General features: G+C 44.1%; 7 non-coding genes and 1 pseudogene across 7 annotated transcripts; all 8 read right to left on the reverse strand.

Moving 5' to 3' along the window:
- Window positions 1–2,762: 2,762 nt before the first annotated feature.
- LOC141212180 (U2 spliceosomal RNA) lies at window positions 2,763–2,953 on the reverse strand. The gene has a single exon (XR_012281995.1). It is a non-coding gene; the product is annotated as a U2 spliceosomal RNA (small nuclear RNA).
- Window positions 2,954–4,068: 1,115 nt separating this feature from the next.
- On the reverse strand, window positions 4,069–4,259 carry LOC141212181 (U2 spliceosomal RNA). The gene has a single exon (XR_012281996.1). It is a non-coding gene; the product is annotated as a U2 spliceosomal RNA (small nuclear RNA).
- A 1,115-nt stretch (window positions 4,260–5,374) lies between these two features.
- LOC141212182 (U2 spliceosomal RNA) lies at window positions 5,375–5,565 on the reverse strand. The gene has a single exon (XR_012281997.1). It is a non-coding gene; the product is annotated as a U2 spliceosomal RNA (small nuclear RNA).
- Window positions 5,566–6,680: 1,115 nt separating this feature from the next.
- LOC141211534 (U2 spliceosomal RNA) lies at window positions 6,681–6,871 on the reverse strand. Its single transcript, XR_012281506.1, has one exon. It is a non-coding gene; the product is annotated as a U2 spliceosomal RNA (small nuclear RNA).
- Window positions 6,872–7,986: 1,115 nt separating this feature from the next.
- On the reverse strand, window positions 7,987–8,177 carry LOC141211564 (U2 spliceosomal RNA). The gene has a single exon (XR_012281535.1). It is a non-coding gene; the product is annotated as a U2 spliceosomal RNA (small nuclear RNA).
- Window positions 8,178–9,292: 1,115 nt separating this feature from the next.
- On the reverse strand, window positions 9,293–9,483 carry LOC141212183 (U2 spliceosomal RNA). Its single transcript, XR_012281998.1, has one exon. It is a non-coding gene; the product is annotated as a U2 spliceosomal RNA (small nuclear RNA).
- A 1,114-nt stretch (window positions 9,484–10,597) lies between these two features.
- On the reverse strand, window positions 10,598–10,788 carry LOC141212184 (U2 spliceosomal RNA). The gene has a single exon (XR_012281999.1). It is a non-coding gene; the product is annotated as a U2 spliceosomal RNA (small nuclear RNA).
- Window positions 10,789–11,903: 1,115 nt separating this feature from the next.
- On the reverse strand, window positions 11,904–12,076 carry LOC141211688 (U2 spliceosomal RNA; annotated as a pseudogene).
- Between the last annotated feature and the right edge of the window lie 4,333 nt (window positions 12,077–16,409).

The following is a 16,409-nucleotide window of genomic DNA, read 5'->3' on the forward strand; positions in this document are numbered from 1 at the left end:
CCGATCCTCACCAGGCACTGCAGCAGGTGGAATACCCGCAGACCCTCCAGGAGCACCAAGGGACATCATCTCCGGAGCAGGATGACCATCAGGACCAGCAACAGGTTCACCAACCACTGCACGACCTCTATCATCCAGGCAGGCAACAGGACATCCATCAGGAATGGTTCCAGGACATCCATCTGGACTGGCATCAGGACATCCATCTGGACTGGCATCAGGGCATCCATCTGGGTTGGCATCAGGACATCCATCTGGATTGGCATCAGGGCATCCATCTGGATTGGCATCAGGGCATCCGTCTGGACTGGCATCAGGGCAGACATCTGGTCCAACATCTGTGCTGGCATCAGCAGGGGTATCTGGATGGACATCTGGATTCGTACCAACAGCTCCAGATTTTCGCCTCTTTTTTGGTTCCCTCTCATTTCCGCTCTGAGAAGGTGCCATCTCCCCACCAGGTGAAACCTGGACCCCTGCAGGAGTAGGCAAAGGCGTGACCTCGGCTACAGAGGCCGGGTTTTTCCGCAAAGGTACCGACAGAGCATCGACTGAGTCAGACCTTTAGTAAGGTCCACAAAGCTTTTTCTGGGGTCATCCGGGCTGACCCTGCTGGCATCAGCAGGAACTCCTGCGGAACTAGCCGCAGGCGCCCGAGAGCCACCACGAGACCTTGTCCGCATCGGACAATTACTGAACAGGTGAGTAGACATTCTGCACCCACTGCAGGTCTTACTGTTCTTACAGTCCTTTGAGGCATGACCCCATTGTCCACAGTTGTGGCACTGACTCATCCGCTCGTTCTTACAATCGCTCTGTATGTGACCAAGGTCACCACACCTACGACACCTGAATGGTTGTCCATCATAGAAGAGGTAGCCATGGTCTGTTCCCAGCACCACTGTGGAGGGGGGGTGCATAAGGCCTTCTACACCCCCAGGGTCAAGTCTGAAGCGTACCATAAAGCGTCGTTTCCCATTCCAGAAACCACTCCGACCTTTGACGTTCCCCGTAAATCTGACAGATGTACAATATCTGCTCAGAAAAAGCTCAATATCATCTGTGGACACATGGGGGTTAAACATGTATACCACAAGGGGAACGTCAACTCCGCCATAGAGACCCGTAAAAATCACTCCGTCCAACAGCTTGCTGTTACGGTGACCCTTAACGCATTCGTAAAAGTGCTGGCAGGCAACCTTGGTCGAGAACGTGAGAATATATGTACTCTGCCCCTTCTCCTGCAGGCAGTAAACATCATGATCTTTCACGTTCAACAGATCTCTCAAAATCTGTACATAGAACTCACGGGGGTTGTCATATCCGACGTGGTTTGCTGGAACCTCGATACGCACCGAGTTCCTGATCTGGCCGGAGCCAGTGGAAAATTGAAATGAACAAGGCATCTCACCAAAGTGGCAAAGGCTTACCGTCACCACGGGCTCGGCCTTTCGCCTGGGGATCGCAACTTGTTGCCCGGGGACTAAGCCAGCTCCCTAATAGCAGCAGGGGGGTGAAGTCCCACCAAAAGGTGAGACGATCCCCCCAGGCCAAGGAGCCGGGTACCCCGGGCACCTCTCAGCCAAGACCAAGGCAGCAACCGTTAGATCACTGCACCTGATATCAGCCAAAAGGCCGAGAAGCGATAACCAGAATTGGTTTCAAACTACGGAGCCACCCAAGGATCCTGAAAAGTCCATTTGTGGAGATGAGCTCCTGGACTCCCGTTAAGAAGACATGTTGTCAACCTCTAGATCCCTTACATGCCTGCACTTTTCGGCTTGCTGCTGCTGCAATCCACGCGTTTTAGATCTGCATAACTCCACCTCTTTAAACACAGCACCTTCACCCCCTGCTGTTCCCACCCGCCTCAACACCGTTGGAAGGGAGGAGAACCAATTAAGGCGGGGGGTGGGGTGGAACGAGCAGCTGTCTACCCTTAGCAGGAGGGCTCCTGATTACATACCTCTCCTGCTGCTGCTGCTGCTGGCTGTCCAGCAGCAGACTGAAGGTGGCTGCTGCTGTGCACAGGTATATAAAGGCTCAGAGCCTATTATGACACGCGCAGCCAGCGTTCCATTGCCACATTCCATCTACTGCAGGCAGGATACCTGGCTGGCTGAATGTCGCTGAGAAGCTCACAGAGACCGCCATAAGCAACAGTTTAACAGAATGCCACAGACTAATCAACCAAACTTTTTGGGTTGGGTTCTCTTTTATAGTCTGCAGGCATTAAATGAAAGAAGTCAGTGTTCCAGCAGAAGGAGACAACGTTTCAGAAAAGGCATTGTAGCAAACCAAAAAAGAAATTTTAAGCGCAGCAGAGTAACCAGCGCACATACCTGTTAGCTCAGGTGAGTTTAAAAGGCTGCTGTTGATAACAAGGGCATTTGCTAAATAGATGGTGTGTGTGCAACAATATACTGAAAGGTCAATTATATTGTGCAGCTTATCTCACCACCTGTAGTTATTTAGGTGAAAGCTCCAAAATGCTTGCCTAATATGTCTGTTTATCCAAAAGGAAGTAAAAAGGGAGAGCTAGAAAGATAGCATTGCATCACATTACATGGCAATGCAATGCACAGTTGCTGAAGTTGAACCAAAATGAGCTTGTAATCTGGCTTCTGCAACTTTGAACATGAAAAATCCAATGAGGAGAAGAAAAGCAAAGCCAAAGAGTCCATCCCAAAATCCGACAAACAAGCAAAATGAACAAAAAACATTGAATTCAATTCTTTCTGATTTTAGAAACTGCATTAAAGAAGGGGTGCACCGGTCCTGGAGATACTGCAATACCAGGTCAATGCGTGGAGTGGACAGAGCAAGCTCTTTTTCCATCTCCCTGTTCTAAAAATCCATTTAATATATGGTCCCCAGATAGGGGACGTATCAGATATTAAACTGATAAGAACAGATACTACACTTGATCTTAGCCAAAAGGCCGAGAAGCGATAACCAGAATTGGTTTCAAACTACGGAGCCACCCAAGGATCCTGAAAAGTCCATTTGTGGAGATGAGCTCCTGGACTCCCGTTAAGAAGACATGTTGTCAACCTCTAGATCCCTTACATGCCTGCACTTTTCGGCTTGCTGCTGCTGCAATCCACGCGTTTTAGATCTGCATAACTCCACCTCTTTAAACACAGCACCTTCACCCCCTGCTGTTCCCACCCGCCTCAACACCGTTGGAAGGGAGGAGAACCAATTAAGGCGGGGGGTGGGGTGGAACGAGCAGCTGTCTACCCTTAGCAGGAGGGCTCCTGATTACATACCTCTCCTGCTGCTGCTGCTGCTGGCTGTCCAGCAGCAGACTGAAGGTGGCTGCTGCTGTGCACAGGTATATAAAGGCTCAGAGCCTATTATGACACGCGCAGCCAGCGTTCCATTGCCACATTCCATCTACTGCAGGCAGGATACCTGGCTGGCTGAATGTCGCTGAGAAGCTCACAGAGACCGCCATAAGCAACAGTTTAACAGAATGCCACAGACTAATCAACCAAACTTTTTGGGTTGGGTTCTCTTTTATAGTCTGCAGGCATTAAATGAAAGAAGTCAGTGTTCCAGCAGAAGGAGACAACGTTTCAGAAAAGGCATTGTAGCAAACCAAAAAAGAAATTTTAAGCGCAGCAGAGTAACCAGCGCACATACCTGTTAGCTCAGGTGAGTTTAAAAGGCTGCTGTTGATAACAAGGGCATTTGCTAAATAGATGGTGTGTGTGCAACAATATACTGAAAGGTCAATTATATTGTGCAGCTTATCTCACCACCTGTAGTTATTTAGGTGAAAGCTCCAAAATGCTTGCCTAATATGTCTGTTTATCCAAAAGGAAGTAAAAAGGGAGAGCTAGAAAGATAGCATTGCATCACATTACATGGCAATGCAATGCACAGTTGCTGAAGTTGAACCAAAATGAGCTTGTAATCTGGCTTCTGCAACTTTGAACATGAAAAATCCAATGAGGAGAAGAAAAGCAAAGCCAAAGAGTCCATCCCAAAATCCGACAAACAAGCAAAATGAACAAAAAACATTGAATTCAATTCTTTCTGATTTTAGAAACTGCATTAAAGAAGGGGTGCACCGGTCCTGGAGATACTGCAATACCAGGTCAATGCGTGGAGTGGACAGAGCAAGCTCTTTTTCCATCTCCCTGTTCTAAAAATCCATTTAATATATGGTCCCCAGATAGGGGACGTATCAGATATTAAACTGATAAGAACAGATACTACACTTGATCTTAGCCAAAAGGCCGAGAAGCGATAACCAGAATTGGTTTCAAACTACGGAGCCACCCAAGGATCCTGAAAAGTCCATTTGTGGAGATGAGCTCCTGGACTCCCGTTAAGAAGACATGTTGTCAACCTCTAGATCCCTTACATGCCTGCACTTTTCGGCTTGCTGCTGCTGCAATCCACGCGTTTTAGATCTGCATAACTCCACCTCTTTAAACACAACACCTTCACCCCCTGCTGTTCCCACCCGCCTCAACACCGTTGGAAGGGAGGAGAACCAATTAAGGCGGGGGGTGGGGTGGAACGAGCAGCTGTCTACCCTTAGCAGGAGGGCTCCTGATTACATACCTCTCCTGCTGCTGCTGCTGCTGGCTGTCCAGCAGCAGACTGAAGGTGGCTGCTGCTGTGCACAGGTATATAAAGGCTCAGAGCCTATTATGACACGCGCAGCCAGCGTTCCATTGCCACATTCCATCTACTGCAGGCAGGATACCTGGCTGGCTGAATGTCGCTGAGAAGCTCACAGAGACCGCCATAAGCAACAGTTTAACAGAATGCCACAGACTAATCAACCAAACTTTTTGGGTTGGGTTCTCTTTTATAGTCTGCAGGCATTAAATGAAAGAAGTCAGTGTTCCAGCAGAAGGAGACAACGTTTCAGAAAAGGCATTGTAGCAAACCAAAAAAGAAATTTTAAGCGCAGCAGAGTAACCAGCGCACATACCTGTTAGCTCAGGTGAGTTTAAAAGGCTGCTGTTGATAACAAGGGCATTTGCTAAATAGATGGTGTGTGTGCAACAATATACTGAAAGGTCAATTATATTGTGCAGCTTATCTCACCACCTGTAGTTATTTAGGTGAAAGCTCCAAAATGCTTGCCTAATATGTCTGTTTATCCAAAAGGAAGTAAAAAGGGAGAGCTAGAAAGATAGCATTGCATCACATTACATGGCAATGCAATGCACAGTTGCTGAAGTTGAACCAAAATGAGCTTGTAATCTGGCTTCTGCAACTTTGAACATGAAAAATCCAATGAGGAGAAGAAAAGCAAAGCCAAAGAGTCCATCCCAAAATCCGACAAACAAGCAAAATGAACAAAAAACATTGAATTCAATTCTTTCTGATTTTAGAAACTGCATTAAAGAAGGGGTGCACCGGTCCTGGAGATACTGCAATACCAGGTCAATGCGTGGAGTGGACAGAGCAAGCTCTTTTTCCATCTCCCTGTTCTAAAAATCCATTTAATATATGGTCCCCAGATAGGGGACGTATCAGATATTAAACTGATAAGAACAGATACTACACTTGATCTTAGCCAAAAGGCCGAGAAGCGATAACCAGAATTGGTTTCAAACTACGGAGCCACCCAAGGATCCTGAAAAGTCCATTTGTGGAGATGAGCTCCTGGACTCCCGTTAAGAAGACATGTTGTCAACCTCTAGATCCCTTACATGCCTGCACTTTTCGGCTTGCTGCTGCTGCAATCCACGCGTTTTAGATCTGCATAACTCCACCTCTTTAAACACAGCACCTTCACCCCCTGCTGTTCCCACCCGCCTCAACACCGTTGGAAGGGAGGAGAACCAATTAAGGCGGGGGGTGGGGTGGAACGAGCAGCTGTCTACCCTTAGCAGGAGGGCTCCTGATTACATACCTCTCCTGCTGCTGCTGCTGCTGGCTGTCCAGCAGCAGACTGAAGGTGGCTGCTGCTGTGCACAGGTATATAAAGGCTCAGAGCCTATTATGACACGCGCAGCCAGCGTTCCATTGCCACATTCCATCTACTGCAGGCAGGATACCTGGCTGGCTGAATGTCGCTGAGAAGCTCACAGAGACCGCCATAAGCAACAGTTTAACAGAATGCCACAGACTAATCAACCAAACTTTTTGGGTTGGGTTCTCTTTTATAGTCTGCAGGCATTAAATGAAAGAAGTCAGTGTTCCAGCAGAAGGAGACAACGTTTCAGAAAAGGCATTGTAGCAAACCAAAAAAGAAATTTTAAGCGCAGCAGAGTAACCAGCGCACATACCTGTTAGCTCAGGTGAGTTTAAAAGGCTGCTGTTGATAACAAGGGCATTTGCTAAATAGATGGTGTGTGTGCAACAATATACTGAAAGGTCAATTATATTGTGCAGCTTATCTCACCACCTGTAGTTATTTAGGTGAAAGCTCCAAAATGCTTGCCTAATATGTCTGTTTATCCAAAAGGAAGTAAAAAGGGAGAGCTAGAAAGATAGCATTGCATCACATTACATGGCAATGCAATGCACAGTTGCTGAAGTTGAACCAAAATGAGCTTGTAATCTGGCTTCTGCAACTTTGAACATGAAAAATCCAATGAGGAGAAGAAAAGCAAAGCCAAAGAGTCCATCCCAAAATCCGACAAACAAGCAAAATGAACAAAAAACATTGAATTCAATTCTTTCTGATTTTAGAAACTGCATTAAAGAAGGGGTGCACCGGTCCTGGAGATACTGCAATACCAGGTCAATGCGTGGAGTGGACAGAGCAAGCTCTTTTTCCATCTGCCTGTTCTAAAAATCCATTTAATATATGGTCCCCAGATAGGGGACGTATCAGATATTAAACTGATAAGAACAGATACTACACTTGATCTTAGCCAAAAGGCCGAGAAGCGATAACCAGAATTGGTTTCAAACTACGGAGCCACCCAAGGATCCTGAAAAGTCCATTTGTGGAGATGAGCTCCTGGACTCCCGTTAAGAAGACATGTTGTCAACCTCTAGATCCCTTACATGCCTGCACTTTTCGGCTTGCTGCTGCTGCAATCCACGCGTTTTAGATCTGCATAACTCCACCTCTTTAAACACAGCACCTTCACCCCCTGCTGTTCCCACCCGCCTCAACACCGTTGGAAGGGAGGAGAACCAATTAAGGCGGGGGGTGGGGTGGAACGAGCAGCTGTCTACCCTTAGCAGGAGGGCTCCTGATTACATACCTCTCCTGCTGCTGCTGCTGCTGGCTGTCCAGCAGCAGACTGAAGGTGGCTGCTGCTGTGCACAGGTATATAAAGGCTCAGAGCCTATTATGACACGCGCAGCCAGCGTTCCATTGCCACATTCCATCTACTGCAGGCAGGATACCTGGCTGGCTGAATGTCGCTGAGAAGCTCACAGAGACCGCCATAAGCAACAGTTTAACAGAATGCCACAGACTAATCAACCAAACTTTTTGGGTTGGGTTCTCTTTTATAGTCTGCAGGCATTAAATTAAAGAAGTCAGTGTTCCAGCAGAAGGAGACAACGTTTCAGAAAAGGCATTGTAGCAAACCAAAAAAGAAATTTTAAGCGCAGCAGAGTAACCAGCGCACATACCTGTTAGCTCAGGTGAGTTTAAAAGGCTGCTGTTGATAACACGGGCATTTGCTAAATAGATGGTGTGTGTGCAACAATATACTGAAAGGTCAATTATATTGTGCAGCTTATCTCACCACCTGTAGTTATTTAGGTGAAAGCTCCAAAATGCTTGCCTAATATGTCTGTTTATCCAAAAGGAAGTAAAAAGGGAGAGCTAGAAAGATAGCATTGCATCACATTACATGGCAATGCAATGCATAGTTGCTGAAGTTGAACCAAAATGAGCTTGTAATCTGGCTTCTGCAACTTTGAACATGAAAAATCCAATGAGGAGAAGAAAAGCAAAGCCAAAGAGTCCATCCCAAAATCCGACAAACAAGCAAAATGAACAAAAAACATTGAATTCAATTCTTTCTGATTTTAGAAACTGCATTAAAGAAGGGGTGCACCGGTCCTGGAGATACTGCAATACCAGGTCAATGCGTGGAGTGGACAGAGCAAGCTCTTTTTCCATCTCCCTGTTCTAAAAATCCATTTAATATATGGTCCCCAGATAGGGGACGTATCAGATATTAAACTGATAAGAACAGATACTACACTTGATTTTAGCCAAAAGGCCGAGAAGCGATAACCAGAATTGGTTTCAAACTACGGAGCCACCCAAGGATCCTGAAAAGTCCATTTGTGGAGATGAGCTCCTGGACTCCCGTTAAGAAGACATGTTGTCAACCTCTAGATCCCTTACATGCCTGCACTTTTCGGCTTGCTGCTGCTGCAATCCACGCGTTTTAGATCTGCATAACTCCACCTCTTTAAACACAGCACCTTCACCCCCTGCTGTTCCCACCCGCCTCAACACCGTTGGAAGGGAGGAGAACCAATTAAGGCGGGGGGTGGGGTGGAACGAGCAGCTGTCTACCCTTAGCAGGAGGGCTCCTGATTACATACCTCTCCTGCTGCTGCTGCTGCTGGCTGTCCAGCAGCAGACTGAAGGTGGCTGCTGCTGTGCACAGGTATATAAAGGCTCAGAGCCTATTATGACACGCGCAGCCAGCGTTCCATTGCCACATTCCATCTACTGCAGGCAGGATACCTGGCTGGCTGAATGTCGCTGAGAAGCTCACAGAGACCGCCATAAGCAACAGTTTAACAGAATGCCACAGACTAATCAACCAAACTTTTTGGGTTGGGTTCTCTTTTATAGTCTGCAGGCATTAAATGAAAGAAGTCAGTGTTCCAGCAGAAGGAGACAACGTTTCAGAAAAGGCATTGTAGCAAACCAAAAAAGAAATTTTAAGCGCAGCAGAGTAACCAGCGCACATACCTGTTAGCTCAGGTGAGTTTAAAAGGCTGCTGTTGATAACAAGGGCATTTGCTAAATAGATGGTGTGTGTGCAACAATATACTGAAAGGTCAATTATATTGTGCAGCTTATCTCACCACCTGTAGTTATTTAGGTGAAAGCTCCAAAATGCTTGCCTAATATGTCTGTTTATCCAAAAGGAAGTAAAAAGGGAGAGCTAGAAAGATAGCATTGCATCACATTACATGGCAATGCAATGCACAGTTGCTGAAGTTGAACCAAAATGAGCTTGTAATCTGGCTTCTGCAACTTTGAACATGAAAAATCCAATGAGGAGAAGAAAAGCAAAGCCAAAGAGTCCATCCCAAAATCCGACAAACAAGCAAAATGAACAAAAAACATTGAATTCAATTCTTTCTGATTTTAGAAACTGCATTAAAGAAGGGGTGCACCGGTCCTGGAGATACTGCAATACCAGGTCAATGCGTGGAGTGGACAGAGCAAGCTCTTTTTCCATCTCCCTGTTCTAAAAATCCATTTAATATATGGTCCCCAGATAGGGGACGTATCAGATATTAAACTGATAAGAACAGATACTACACTTGATCTTAGCCAAAAGGCCGAGAAGCGATAACCAGAATTGGTTTCAAACTACGGAGCCACCCAAGGATCCTGAAAAGTCCATTTGTGGAGATGAGCTCCTGGACTCCCGTTAAGAAGACATGTTGTCAACCTCTAGATCCCTTACATGCCTGCACTTTTCGGCTTGCTGCTGCTGCAATCCACGCGTTTTAGATCTGCATAACTCCACCTCTTTAAACACAGCACCTTCACCCCCTGCTGTTCCCACCCGCCTCAACACCGTTGGAAGGGAGGAGAACCAATTAAGGCGGGGGTGGGGTGGAACGAGCAGCTGTCTACCCTTAGCAGGAGGGCTCCTGATTACATACCTCTCCTGCTGCTGCTGCTGCTGGCTGTCCAGCAGCAGACTGAAGGTGGCTGCTGCTGTGCACAGGTATATAAAGGCTCAGAGCCTATTATGACACGCGCAGCCAGCGTTCCATTGCCACATTCCATCTACTGCAGGCAGGATACCTGGCTGGCTGAATGTCGCTGAGAAGCTCACAGAGACCGCCATAAGCAACAGTTTAACAGAATGCCACAGACTAATCAACCAAACTTTTTGGGTTGGGTTCTCTTTTATAGTCTGCAGGCATTAAATGAAAGAAGTCAGTGTTCCAGCAGAAGGAGACAACGTTTCAGAAAAGGCATTGTAGCAAACCAAAAAAGAAATTTTAAGCGCAGCAGAGTAACCAGCGCACATACCTGTTAGCTCAGGTGAGTTTAAAAGGCTGCTGTTGATAACAAGGGCATTTGCTAAATAGATGGTGTGTGTGCAACAATATACTGAAAGGTCAATTATATTGTGCAGCTTATCTCACCACCTGTAGTTATTTAGGTGAAAGCTCCAAAATGCTTGCCTAATATGTCTGTTTATCCAAAAGGAAGTAAAAAGGGAGAGCTAGAAAGATAGCATTGCATCACATTACATGGCAATGCAATGCACAGTTGCTGAAGTTGAACCAAAATGAGCTTGTAATCTGGCTTCTGCAACTTTGAACATGAAAAATCCAATGAGGAGAAGAAAAGCAAAGCCAAAGAGTCCATCCCAAAATCCGACAAACAAGCAAAATGAACAAAAAACATTGAATTCAATTCTTTCTGATTTTAGAAACTGCATTAAAGAAGGGGTGCACCGGTCCTGGAGATACTGCAATACCAGGTCAATGCGTGGAGTGGACAGAGCAAGCTCTTTTTCCATCTCCCTGTTCTAAAAATCCATTTAATATATGGTCCCCAGATAGGGGACGTATCAGATATTAAACTGATAAGAACAGATACTACACTTGATCTTAGCCAAAAGGCCGAGAAGCGATAACCAGAATTGGTTTCAAACTACGGAGCCACCCAAGGATCCTGAAAAGTCCATTTGTGGAGATGAGCTCCTGGACTCCCGTTAAGAAGACATGTTGTCAACCTCTAGATCCCTTACATGCCTGCACTTTTCGGCTTGCTGCTGCTGCAATCCACGCGTTTTAGATCTGCATAACTCCACCTCTTTAAACACAGCACCTTCACCCCCTGCTGTTCCCACCCGCCTCAACACCGTTGGAAGGGAGGAGAACCAATTAAGGCGGGGGGTGGGGTGGAACGAGCAGCTGTCTACCCTTAGCAGGAGGGCTCCTGATTACATACCTCTCCTGCTGCTGCTGCTGCTGGCTGTCCAGCAGCAGACTGAAGGTGGCTGCTGCTGTGCACAGGTATATAAAGGCTCAGAGCCTATTATGACACGCGCAGCCAGCGTTCCATTGCCACATTCCATCTACTGCAGGCAGGATACCTGGCTGGCTGAATGTCGCTGAGAAGCTCACAGAGACCGCCATAAGCAACAGTTTAACAGAATGCCACAGACTAATCAACCAAACTTTTTGGGTTGGGTTCTCTTTTATAGTCTGCAGGCATTAAATGAAAGAAGTCAGTGTTCCAGCAGAAGGAGACAACGTTTCAGAAAAGGCATTGTAGCAAACCAAAAAAGAAATTTTAAGCGCAGCAGAGTAACCAGCGCACATACCTGTTAGCTCAGGTGAGTTTAAAAGGCTGCTGTTGATAACAAGGGCATTTGCTAAATAGATGGTGTGTGTGCAACAATATACTGAAAGGTCAATTATATTGTGCAGCTTATCTCACCACCTGTAGTTATTTAGGTGAAAGCTCCAAAATGCTTGCCTAATATGTCTGTTTATCCAAAAGGAAGTAAAAAGGGAGAGCTAGAAAGATAGCATTGCATCACATTACATGGCAATGCAATGCACAGTTGCTGAAGTTGAACCAAAATGAGCTTGTAATCTGGCTTCTGCAACTTTGAACATGAAAAATCCAATGAGGAGAAGAAAAGCAAAGCCAAAGAGTCCATCCCAAAATCCGACAAACAAGCAAAATGAACAAAAAACATTGAATTCAATTCTTTCTGATTTTAGAAACTGCATTAAAGAAGGGGTGCACCGGTCCTGGAGATACTGCAATACCAGGTCAATGCGTGGAGTGGACAGAGCAAGCTCTTTTTCCATCTCCCTGTTCTAAAAATCCATTTAATATATGGTCCCCAGATAGGGGACGTATCAGATATTAAACTGATAAGAACAGATCCGTTTTCAAACAAGCTTTATTTAAATCAGACATACATCATAAATTACAAACAAATCACAAAGACTTGAATAAAATATGACATAAAACAAATACAAGGTCAGATTTAAAAAGCGCATAAAAGCATAAAAAGCATAAAACACAGTTTTGCATATAATTTGCATAAATAAATACATATGTCAAATGCAAACACCATAGCTTTTTAACTTTATCTTTTTACAATCAGGTAGTATGAAAACTTTTCACAAAGAACATATCCGATACAATATTTGAAACAAATCACAAATACTGGAATAAAATATGACATAAAACTAATACAGAGTCAGAATTAAAATGCACTTAAAAGCATAAAAAGCATAAAACACAGTTTTGCATATAATTTACATAAATAAATACATATTCCAAATTTGCAAACACCATAGCTTTTTTGCTTCATTGATTCCCATCTTTTTACAATCTCTCAGGTAGTATGTAAACATTTCACAAAGAGCAAGCCCAATACAATCTTTGACAGGAATAAATTCACGTTTAAACAATAATATATTGCGCACTTTCCATAAAGCTTCTTTTAAACAGTTTATTATAAGCCATGCGACTCGTGCTTGTTTCATGGTTGGGCATTTAATTATCCCATATATTATAATGTCACAATTAAGGGTTTGTATACCACATATCCATTTTAGGAGGGTGCCCACCGTCTGCCATAGCTCTTGTGCGTAGGGGCAATCCCACAGTAAATGAAACACTGACTCGTTTGGGGCGCATCTTTCTCTGGGACATCTAGCACTAGCCACCAGCCCCCTATGATGCTGAAAAGCTCTCGTAGGGAGACATTGGTGAACAACCTGCCAAGCTAAATCCTTTTGTGAGTTGCTAAGTGCAGGACAGGCCACGTTGTTCCACACCAGGCGGCACCTGGAGATGGAAAAATTAGACACATCCTCCATCTCCTCATGTCCCTTACAAATAACTGTTAACTTACGTTGATCAAATAAAAGCTGACGATCAACTTGGGTCAGATCATATTCTGAAATGACCTTCTCCAAGATCTTGTAATGCTTAGTGGGAGATAAGAGAAAAGGACAATTAACAGTCATACTGAAGTTCAACTTTCGGAAAAGAAACCCAGTTGTATATCTAAGAAAACAAGAGAAAGCCCCAACATTATTCAAGCTTTTGCAACAAAATACAAAAAACTTGATAAATAAAAACAATTTTAAATCAGGGAACCCTTTACCCCCATTTTTCTTGCTTTTACATACCACCTCCCTCCTCAATTTCTCCATTTTGGATCCCCACAGAAAATAAAACATGGGCTTCATAAGTCTTTTAAGATACAGAGAATTAGGGGGAAAAACCATAGCGGCATACAAAATGATAGGAAGCAAAACCATTTTAATTACAAGAATCTTGCCCTCCATTGTTAGTTTTCGAGTTTGCCATAAAGAGATCTTCTGATTTAATTTATTCAAAACCAAATCCCAGTTTTCAATACCATCATTAGCAGGATTAAACAAGACACCCAGGATCTTGATTCCTACTGTTTGTGTGGGAACCCTAGGCGGATCTGACTCCCATTGACCCATAATCATACAGTCACATTTATTTATATTCAACTTAAACCCAGACCCAGCACTAAAAATTTCAGTAATTAGAATTGCTCTGTTAATAGATGCTGAGCTAGTGCCATATACAGATATGTCATCCATATATCCAATGGCTTTAACTTGTTGTCCACCCCCACCCGGAATAAAAATGCCCCTAACCACCTTGTCCCGACGCAGCAGGCACAACAGTGGCTCAATGGAGCAGACAAATAAAAGTGGGGACATGGGGCAACCTTGTTTAACACCGGAAAGAAGCTCCACCTCTCTAGTTAAAAAACCATTGACTAAAATCCGGGCAGATGACTGTTTGTATAAAAGCGCAATTTTCTGAATAAAAGAATCAGGGAACCCCATCTTTCCCATAACTTTAAAAAGATAAAAGTGGGAGACCCTATCAAACGCTTTCATAAAATCCAAAGATAAAATAGCTAGTGGCTGTTTTCTATCTTTTTGAAACCAGATAAGATCACGAATTAGGTTTAGATGCTCCCAGATTGATCTCCCGGGGACACCACACACCTGATCTGGATGAATTACATTTTTAATAACTGCTTTAAGACGACCAGCAACAACTTTAGCTAAAATCTTGTAGTCTGTATTTAATAGTGAAATAGGCCTCCAATTCTCCAACTTTGATTTATCACCTTTCTTAAAAATTAATGTAATCATACTTTTACGCCATGAATATGGTAATAAATCAGCCTTAGAGGCTTCACAAACTACTTGTATAAAATCCTCCTTAATTAGATCCCAAAAGCAAAGATAAAATTCAATAGGAAGGCCATCTGATCCAGGAGCCTTACCTTTATTAAAACTCTTAAGGGTCTCTTCAATTTCACTGGGTAAAAGTTCTTTAGCTAAAAAAATCTGGTCATCTTTATTTAAAAACTGGGATAAAACATTAAGATTCTCTGTAAAAGCAGGTTCATCAACATTTTTAATACTAAAAAGATCTCTATAAAAATTAGCAGTATGCTCTAAAATGCCCTCAGTGGAAGATTGTCCTTCTAGCTCAGTAATCACTTGTTTTTTGTCACTCATTTTTTTAAAGAAAAACCTTGAGCAGGTCTCACCCTCTTCCAAATATTTCACACGGGTATTAAATATAATTTCTTTACCCTTTTGTTCCAGGAATTTTTGGATTTCTGTCTGGATCTTGGCAATCTCATCATCCACACCAGGTACTCCCCACCCCTTAAGCTTAAGGAGAGTTTGCATCCTGACATTAAAATCTTTAAAACATTTCCTTTTTTCACGTGCCTTCCTTTTACCAATTTTAATAAAAAATTCTTTAATACGGGTTTTAACACACTCCCACCACCCCAACATACTCTGATTTGGGTGTTTCCGTCTTCTCCAACTCTCATACTTTGCATAAAACTCCGCCCTTACCAGTTCGTCTTCTAATAAGAGCACATTCAATTTCCACATACCTTTTCCAACTTTTGCTTCCTGTGGAGTTTGCAATACATTGTATAGTAATACATGATCAGAAAAAATATTTTCTATTAGACCAGCATTCTTAGGTTTAAAAACATCAGAAGAGGAAAAAATAAAATCAATACGAGATGACATCCCTCTACCCCTCCATGTATGCCCAGGGTCAGTAGGGTAGGACTTTCTCCAAGCATCTAATAATTTGAGGTCCGTTGTCAAATGTTTTAACAGACTGGATGTTTTGTCTGTTCTTCCATTAGTATCACCTCCACTCCTCCCCTCCCCCAACATGACACAGTTAAAATCCCCTCCCACTATCACAGGGGACGGACCTGATAAAAACAAAGGGATGACATTAAAAAGGGAAGCACGCTCATTTTTCTCTGGGGATGCATAAACATTAATAAGACGACAGGTAAAACCATTTAAAATAACATGAGTTGATAAGGCACGACCTGGAACTATTTCAGTGATGGATAAAACATTAACATTTTGACATTTGAATAAAATCCCAACCCCGGCAGCTTTATTTTCATTGGACCCTGACCAAATAGAGGGTCCTGCTGACCAGTCCATTTTTAAGTTGGGGTATGACAAATCGTGATCAATACCGCATTCTTGCAGGAAAAAAATGTCAAAGTTCAGAGTCATTAACCAAGCAAACAAAGCAGCCCGTCTAACAGGGCTCTTTAGGCTTCTCACATTTAGTGAGGCAACACGGATTTCTGCCATGTTAGGTGTTTTTTATTGATTCATTATACTCTGAATCTGAATCAATAATTTGTGACAGAGAAGGTGAAGGAAGGGATGACACAGTTCGTAAACTGTCCGTTTCATCTGAGTCCGTGAAATCCTCAATTAAGTTAGTCCCCTCTGGGCTGAGAATTTTTGCAGCACTAGATAGAAAGACTTTACGGGACATCTGAGGCAGGTTATGCTCCTCCTGCGCCTCTTCACGACTTCTCTTACCACTGGCGCTGAGATCCATCCGATCCTCCGAATCCACCCGATCCTCACCAGGCACTGCAGCAGGTGGAATACCCGCAGACCCTCCAGGAGCACCAAGGGACATCATCTCCGGAGCAGGATGACCATCAGGACCAGCAACAGGTTCACCAACCACTGCACGACCTCTATCATCCAGGCAGGCAACAGGACATCCATCAGGAATGGTTCCAGGACATCCATCTGGACTGGCATCAGGACATCCATCTGGACTGGCATCAGGGCATCCATCTGGGTTGGCATCAGGACATTCATCTGGATTGGCATCAGGGCATCCGTCTGGATTGGCATCAGGGCATCCATCT

The sequence above is a fragment of the Phyllobates terribilis genome, unplaced genomic scaffold, assembly GCF_046119375.1.
Source record: "Phyllobates terribilis strain yellow unplaced genomic scaffold, ASM4611937v1 Scaffold_170__1_contigs__length_4071412, whole genome shotgun sequence".
In the NCBI taxonomy this organism is placed as follows: Eukaryota; Metazoa; Chordata; class Amphibia; order Anura; family Dendrobatidae; genus Phyllobates; species Phyllobates terribilis.